This window comes from Macaca fascicularis, chromosome 14, assembly GCF_037993035.2.
Source record: "Macaca fascicularis isolate 582-1 chromosome 14, T2T-MFA8v1.1".
Lineage (NCBI taxonomy): Eukaryota > Metazoa > Chordata > Mammalia > Primates > Cercopithecidae > Macaca > Macaca fascicularis.
This window is the reverse complement of record NC_088388.1, coordinates 1,597,999-1,604,333: the sequence shown is the minus strand read 5'-3', so window position 1 is coordinate 1,604,333 and position 6,335 is coordinate 1,597,999. Positions and strand designations below refer to the sequence as shown.

Here is a 6,335-nt window from a genome sequence, read left to right as displayed (position 1 = left end):
GTTCGAAACCAGCCTGGCCAACATGGTGAAACCCTGTCTTTACGAAAAATGCAAAAGTTAACCAGGCGTGGTGGCAGACCCCTGTAATCCCAGCTACTTGGGAGGCTGAGGCAGAAGAATCTCTTGAACCCAGGAGGCAGAGGTTGCAGTGAGCTGAGATCATGCCACTGCACTCCAGCCTGGGCAACAGAGAAAGGCTTGTCTCAAAATAAATAAATACATAAATAAATAAATAAATAAATAAACAAAAATTAGCCAGGCATGGTGGCAGGCACCTGTAATCCCGGCTACTTGGGAGGCTGAGACATGAGAATTGCTTAACCTTGAGGGTTGGAGGTCGCAGTGAGCCAAGATCACACCACTGCACTCCAGCCTGGGAGACAGAGTAAGACTCTGTATCAAAAAAAAAGAAAAGAAAAAGAAAATTAACTCAAACTGGATCAAAAACAGTAACAATTTTAGAATAGAAGAAAGAGTCCAGGGCCTGGGGCTTGGCAAGGACTTCCTAGATATAACATCAAAAGCATGATTCATATATTTTTAAAATCAATGAATTAGAGCTCATTGAAATTAAAATCTTTTATGCTGTGAAAGGTCCTGTTAGGATGGATGAAAAGATAAGCTGTGGGCTGGGAGAAAATATTTGCAAAACACATGTCTGACAAAGGACTTGTATCTGGAATATAAGAAGAACTCTCAAAACTCAACAAAACAGAGCCAAATAATCCAATGAAAGAAGGATCACGGAGAGGAGGTGGAGATGGCAGACGAAGGCACGAAACGGCCTTCAACACGCGTGGCCCCAGGGAAACGCACGTTAGGACTGCGGCCCAGTGTCCCTCCATACCTATTAGAACAGCTAACGCAAAATGTAAGGACAAGACCAAATGCTGGCAGAGATTCAGAGAAACTTTACCACGTTCGCTACGTGTGGAATGTAACACGGTGCATCCACCGTGGAAAAGAGTTTGACAGTTTCTTAAAAAATGGAAACGGATTCTGACCATTTGACCCAGCAGTCACCCTCCTGGGCATTTGTCCCAGAGAAAGAAAGATTTATGGCCACACAAACACCTACACGCGATTGTTCACGGCAGCTCTATTTGTAATAGTCAAAGGCTTCAGAAGGTGCATGGTAAACACAGCGGTCCTTTCCGACCAAGGGAGGCTACTTATCAGTAAAAAGGAACAAACTATTGACACAGGAAACAGCTTGGATGGTCTCAAGGGCATGTTCCTGAGTGAAGAGCCCATCTGAAAGGGTCCCACGCATTCCATTTACATCGCACTTGCAACATGACGGATTTATGGCCGTAGGAAACAGGCCAGAGGGTGTGAGGAGGAAGGAACGGGAATGCGGGCAATGGGTCTCCGGGATGGGGCAGTCCCAGAGATGGCCATGGCAGTGGGACAGCTCTGTGTCCTGTTCCTGGCGGTGTGGACACAAATTCCCACACCCTACAACATGGCATAAAAAATCCAGACACATACACGGCAGCAAGGGCAGCTTCCTGGCTTAGACACACGCTCCAGTTAGGGGAGACGAAGCCATTGAGAAAACTGGGTGAAGGGTGTATGGGAATCTCTGTACTAGCTTTGAGACTTCCTGTAAGTCTGTAATGATTTCAAAATAAAATCTTTAAAAGAAATCAGGAGCTTGATAAACAGAACATACATCATATGCCACTTTTTGAATAAAAAACATTAAGACATGCAGCTATTCCATTATTGTTGCAAACGGAAACCACAGGAAGAAGGAGACAGAATTCACGGACTCGGTGAGTGGAGAACAGAAAGTTTGAGCTTCTGGGGTTACTTAATTATTTCACATTTTAAAATTATTTAAATTAAGTAAAAAAGCATACAGAACAAATAAATGGAACACAAGAAAACAAACAAAGGGGCATTTTCAATGCAAAACATTTAGGAGTGGAGACCGGCAAGAGCCCCCTTGCAACCCAAATGGGCCCTGAGGTCCAGGGCTGCAGGAGCCCAGTGGGGAGCCCGGCCAGCTGGAGGGACAGACACCAGCACTCGCTGCCTATGTCACCGCCCTCAGTGCTGCCCACAAGAGGGTGGCCCACTGGGTCCCACCACCCCAAGTCCCAATGCCAGAGCCAGGCCCAGCTCTGCCGACCCCGCCACCCCGTGCGGCACCCAGGCCACGCTGGTGCAAGGCCATGGCTAATCCGTTCTCAGAGGAAGCTGAGGAGGCAGCCCTGCCCTCGATGTTTCCCAAGCCCCCTTATCCCAGCAGATTCCTCTCGGGGAAGATAAGCTCCCAGCTTAGCCAGGGCGGGTGGGAAGTCAGAGCTGCTTCCTTAATTGGCATTTTCCAGTTGAGAGCACATTCTCTACCTTTTTCACTTGGATCAGCTAATTGCCAAATGTTTTCATTTTTGAGAAGAAGTGAAATTGCAGAGATGTGGGATTTAGGGAAGGAATGCAAGGATCAATTCTGCCTAATTGCGAAATGTCTCAGCGGTCACCGTGACGGGTCCCAGAGTCGGCCGTGTGGACCCCGGGGCCTCCCGGGCGGTGGGGCCCCGGGGCTGTGATGCAGATGTTTACCTGATGTCGTGGCCTGAATCTGGTTTACATTGGAAATCAGACTGTTTACAGGCCAGCACATCTGCCTCTTCCTCTGGCTCTCCTTCATTTTGCTGTAATGTTCTGCAGGTCTCGCTGGGGTCTCTGTGGGAATATCTGTGACACGGAGTGAGCTAGGCCAGCCAAGGGCGGCCCCATCTGGGGACGGCAGCTCACGGCCTGGTCCCGGGTGGGCAGCCTGGGCCTGGGTTAGCGGTGGAGATGGGGGAGGGTCTGGGGCCCCTGGGCGAGTGGTGGGGTACACAGGCCGTCAGCCCTGCTGCAGGGTTCCTGTGGAGGACAGGGAGCCTTCTCCATCCCTGAAAACCATCGCGGGGACAGTGGAGTCATCAGGATGCTGGGACCCTCTAGTGTGTTCTGGAAGCAGAGGCTGGGCGTGGGCACGGGAACCTGTGATTGTCCCCAGACACCGAGAGGCCCACAGGGCCCCAGGTGCTCAGACCCCGGCTACAGATCGGGGACCCAGTCGTGTGTCAGGGAAGGAGAGGAGCAGGGGCCACAGACAGGGGTCCAGGAGGGCAGGGGGTCCAGGAGGGCAGGGGGTCCAGGAGGGCAGAGTCACAGCAGGATGGGTGGTCCCACTACAGGGGACTTCACCCCAGCAGCCCCTGCACTGCCCCTCTGACAGCCTCCACCTTTGACCCCCTAGACCAATGGGCTGCTGTGGTGGCTCTCAAGGCTGCGGCCCCAGCTGTGGGGGCTGCGGCTGCTGGGGTCTGAGACCCTGCTGTTCTTTGTGGAGACACTGATGTCCTTCCCAGATCTCCTGGGCCCACCGTCAGCCTCCAGGCTGACCAGGCTGCCTGGGTCTCCTAGGACTCAACCCTGGGTTTCCTCCTCCAGGATACTGGATGGGAATCTGCAGCTGCCAACATCCACCTGCCGGCCTTCCCCTCTGCCCTGTCCCCTTGCTGCCACGGCCTCCTTTGTCCTCCCTGGAGATGCAGAGAGCAGCTCCGTCCTCAGTTGCCTTCTGAGTCCATGGGAGCTTCTGACCTCTTCCAAGCAGGGGCCCTGGGGGCTGCGTCCTGCCTGGTCCAGGCCTTCTTACCCTCACCTCCCTCTGGGCTCAGGGAGCTGGGGCCACACAGCCCAGAGAGCCTGGGCTGCCCAGGACAGGCCACCCTCCTCCTGCTCCCAGGAGTGCCCACAGCCCTGTCAGTTTCCAAGGGTGTCTCCTTCAAGCAGCCTCGTCAGGCCGAGCCACCCCCAGTGCCCTCTCTCCTCCGGCAGCCACGATCTGCCCTTCCTCCCCACCTGCTCAGTCCTGCAAAGCCTCCCGCCAAGCCTGACACCTGGAGTTTCCGTCTCCCACACTCCAGGGGCCTCCTCCACATGTCGGTGACCTCTGACCTCTGTTTCAGACCCGGAGCCCCTGGGTGCGCCAGCATTGGGTCCCGATGGCGGCACCAGTGTTCCAGGCCTAGGGCACCGCACTCACTGCAGATCTGGCCTGAGACTCAGCATCCGGGCAGCCCCATGAGATCTAGTTTCTGAATGGCGTCGTCACCTGACTGGGCATACAGGCCACAGGCCCGGTGGTCCTTTGGGCACTGATCCCTCTCCCACCCCCGAATCCCGCCTGAGAGCAGCGCATCAGGCAGGCCCCGAGTATCGGACGCCTCCAAGTATCAGCCTCGATTTTCCTCTAATTCCAGCCCTGGCGTCTTCTCCCCGGGACACCCTGCTGCTCCCTCGAGCTCTGCCCTCCATGGTGACTCCAGACATGCACGTTCAGCCTCTTCCCTCCCGGACCAGACTCCTCAGCAGCTCCCACTGCTCCCAACATGCCATCCAGCTCCTCAGGCCAGCAGCAAAGACAGGCACAGAATGGCTCCCGAACCCATCACTTGCTTCCTTCCTTCCTTCCTTCCTTCCTTCCTTCCTTCCTTCCTTCCTTCCTTCTTCCCTCCCTCCCCGCTCCCTCCCCGCTCCCTCCCTCTCCCCTCCTTCCGTTCCTTCCTTTCTTCCTTACTTGTTTCTGTCCTCCCTCCCTCCCTCCCTCCCTTCCTTCTCTGCTCCCTCCCTCTCTCCCTCCTTCCCTCCTTCCTCCCTCCATCCATTTCGTCCTTCCTTCCTTCTCTGCTCCCTCCCTCTCTCCCTCCTTCCCTCCTTCCTCCCTCCATCCATTTCGTCCTTCCTTCCTTCTTCCCTCCCTTCGTTCCTTCTTCCCTCCCTCCCTTCCTTCCTTCTTTCCTTCCTTCCTTCTTTCTCTGCTCCCTCTCTCCCTTCCTCCTCCTTCCTTCCCTCCCTCCTCCCTCCCCCCTCCCTTCCTTCCTTCCTCTCTGTAGTCAAATGTGGGTACATGAGATTTCCCATCATCGCCATGGGAAGTGCACATTCCGTGGCAGTGAGAACATGCCCACGGCTATGCCGCTGTCACCACCATGCAGCTCCAGCACGTTTTCATTGGGCGAAACTGGAGCTCCGTCCTGACTAATCACTCACTCCCATCGGCCCCTGCCCCGGGCCCTGCTGACCACCATTCGGTCGTCCTTCTCTTGACTCTGACTCCTCTGGGGGCCTTCCCTCTGTGGGGTCACCGCGTTGGTCCTATTGGGACCAGCTGGCTTCACTGGGCATGAGGTTGTGAAGGTTGGTGTGTTGCTGCTTGTGTCAGAGCACACTCCTTTTCCAGGCTCGGTGAGACCCTGATGTGTGTGTCTGCCCCGTTCCACATCCCCTCACCTGCTGGCTGTTTCCACCTTTGGGCTATTGTGACTACACGGCTATGAGCACGGGGGTCTGAGTCCATTCTGTGTGGCCATAAAACAACCTCTGAGATGGGGTAATTCATAAAGCTCACGGTTCTGTCAGCTGAGAAGTTCAATGGCATGGCCCTTCTGCTTCTGCTGGCGGAGGTCAAAGGGGAAGCAGACATGGGAAGAGAGATAAAGCCCAGGGATGTGTTGGCTTCAGAACAAGCCCCGCTCATGGGAACAAATCCATTCCCATGGGAACTCACCCCGTATCACAAGAGGAGAGTCACTCCCAGCACCAGGCACTCCCCAGGGAGTCACTCCCACGACCTGCACGTCTCCCTCCCCTCAGGACCCATCTCCCTGCACTGCCACACTGGGGGTCCTGTTTCAACAAGAGTTTTGCTGGGAACAGAGGCACTAAGTACATCCGGGCCGTGGCAAGGGCTGTGCAAGTGTTTGAGTCTCTGCTTGAATTTCTTTTGGGGATAGATCTAGGAACGGAATGGCGGCTTCACAGGGTAATTTCATGTTTACCTGTTTCTGGAAGGCGCACACTGAGCTGGCCAGAGCAGGCTTGTGTTTTCCTCTGTGCTCCTTCCTGCCTTCCAGGATGCAGATGAGAGGGCAGGTGCCCCAGCAGCCCTCGTCAACCACAAGGCATGGGTTCCTCACCTTAGGTTCAGGGAGCACAGAGACCGAGGGCCGTGGACTCCTGGTGAGACGGTGGCGCCTCCATCGCAGGCCCGCAGACTCTGTATCCAGCCCTTCCAGAAAGGTGACAGAAATGAAAAGCCTGCCTTATGGAAGACAGGAAGACGGGGTTATTCAGAATTTTTGGTTCTGTATGGTCTCCTTAGAAACATTAGTAGACTTTTTAAAATGAAAATAACCCATGTTCATGGTGAAAAGATGAGCCACGGCCTCCAGGGCAGCAGAGCCGAGAGCCACACGCTTCGCGTTTGTTTCTCGTTCCCTATTTTCCCACATAGGCACCGACGCTTTCCCTGACAGCATCATCATCAT

The 6,335-nt window shown here is 54.7% G+C and overlaps 1 long non-coding RNA gene across 1 annotated transcript; it reads right to left on the bottom strand.

Annotated features, from left to right (window-relative positions):
- Window positions 1–4,824: 4,824 nt before the first annotated feature.
- On the bottom strand, window positions 4,825–6,105 carry LOC141408419 (uncharacterized). Its single transcript, XR_012422902.1, has 2 exons — window positions 5,847–6,105; window positions 4,825–5,459 (listed from the first exon to the last, which is right to left on the bottom strand). It is a non-coding gene; the product is annotated as an uncharacterized lncRNA (long non-coding RNA).
- Between the last annotated feature and the right edge of the window lie 230 nt (window positions 6,106–6,335).